The following is a 2,102-nucleotide window of genomic DNA, read 5'->3' as shown; positions in this document are numbered from 1 at the left end:
CTGCAAGTAAAAGGATGGAAAAAGATACTCCATGTAAATGCAACTAAAAAAGAACAAGAGTGGCCGTACTTAAGTCAGTCAAAATAGACTTTAAGACCAAAACAAGAAAAACATTATATAAAGATAAGGTCAGAAAGATACAGCAATTATAAGTATACAGGTACCTAACATAGTAATCATTTCATGATGTGTACCTATATAAAACATGTTGTGCACCTTAAATATATTAAGTTTTATCAATTATACCTCAATATGACAGAGAATAGAAAACCAATAGAAAAAAAATGAAACTAAAAGTTGGTTTTTTGAATAGGTCAACAAAATTGACTAACCCTTAGCTACATTAAGATAAAAAATGAAGACAAATAAAATTAGATATTACAAAAGAAAACACATTATTTTAGAATTAAATGACTCAATTATCAGAGGGCCTGGTAAAGCAGATTATTTGGGTGTGGGCTCTGGATTGGTTACTTTGTATTTGAACAGTGCTCTCAGGTGAGTTATCAACTCTAGGAATTGGTTAGCCCTGGGAGGGCCCCAGATGTCAAAGCATCAAAAATACAGAAAATAAAAAGGCATGATTAATATTCTTCTTTAATAATATCATATTAGTAAGGTACACTTGTCCTAATTAATGAACCAATATTGATATGTTATTAATAACCACAGTTCATCCTAGATATTATGGACTGAATGTTTGTGTCCTCCAAACCCTATGTGACTGAATTCAGAGATTGGGCATTTATGGAAATAACTAAGGTTAAATGAGGTCATACAGATAGGACCCTGATCTGATAAGATTAGTGTCCGCATGAGGAGAGACCAGAGCTCTCTCACTGTTTGTCCACATGCCCTAAGGAAAGGCCATGTGAGAAGGCATCCAGAAACAGAGCTCTCACCAGAAGAGGGCCAGAGAGAAATGTGTTTATGGGAAAACGGTCAGAAAGATACATTTTTTTGAAGATGGAGGAAAGGGGCCATAAGCCAAGGAAATGTGAGTAGCATATAGAAGCCCAAAAAGGCAAGGAAATGGATTCTCTGGTAGAGCCTCCAGAAAGGAACACAGGACTGCTGACACCTGGTTTTTGGTCTAGTGCAACCTGTGTTGGACTTCTAGTCTACAGCACTGCAAGGTAATAAATTTTTGTTGTTTAAATGCTAACTCTGTGGTAATTTGTTACAGCAATAACAGAACACAAATAACAGTGGGTAAGGCCAAATAGAGGCCTCTGAAACTGCTACAGACCCATCTAAGATAGTAAGTTTTAAAAACCTATTGTATCTCAAGGGTAACAGCAGAAATTAATGTAAACCTTAATAACTCAAAGGATGCAGGCATGGTGGTCTTCATCATATGTTGTTTAATTTGCCAATTTGCCCCTACTAGACTCAACTAGTAGGTACACTGGTAGTTGCTATGACAGATGTGATATATTTGCTAGAGCAGATTTTCATGGCCTCTGGTACATGGCCACTATATGTGCTCTTTTTTCATTTTTACCAGAAAAGATCAGAAATAATTTGCATCCACTTGGGATGGACAACAGTATACATCTACATGGCAGTGTTTACTCTCTCACTCTCTCATAAACATCTGAAGAGATGTGATCCAGTTGGACATGCTGATAAATGTCACATCAGCTCACTGTGTCTTCAGAACTAAGTTCATTATTTCAGATGGTTAAGAGATCACAGTACATTGGATGCCTTCATAGCCATGTGTACTCCAGGGGGTGGGAGACAAACCCTATAAATATTCAGTGGCAAAGCAAATCAGTAAAGTTATTAGGGGCATGCTAAGATATCCCCTCAAAAGTGAAAGCCAAATTATTACATTTCACAAATCTCACAATGAAGAATAAAAGAAAGTGCCTGGTAATCATATTTGGGTTCTGGAGGATGCATATTTGAAACTTGGAAATACTCACCTGACCCATATACCAGGTGATGCTGCCAGCTTTGAATGGACTCAGGAAAGAGCTCTGGTGCAGGTGCAGTCTAGGGTGAAGCAGACAAGATGCTTGAATCCTATGAACTGATAGGCTGTATTATATGAAGTGGTTGGAAAGATGAATATGGAGTTTATGGCAAGCTCAAGT

Source organism: Balaenoptera acutorostrata, chromosome 3, assembly GCF_949987535.1.
Source record: "Balaenoptera acutorostrata chromosome 3, mBalAcu1.1, whole genome shotgun sequence".
NCBI lineage: Eukaryota > Metazoa > Chordata > Mammalia > Artiodactyla > Balaenopteridae > Balaenoptera > Balaenoptera acutorostrata.
The sequence above is the reverse complement of the archived record's forward strand: the minus strand, read 5'-3'. Positions refer to the sequence as shown.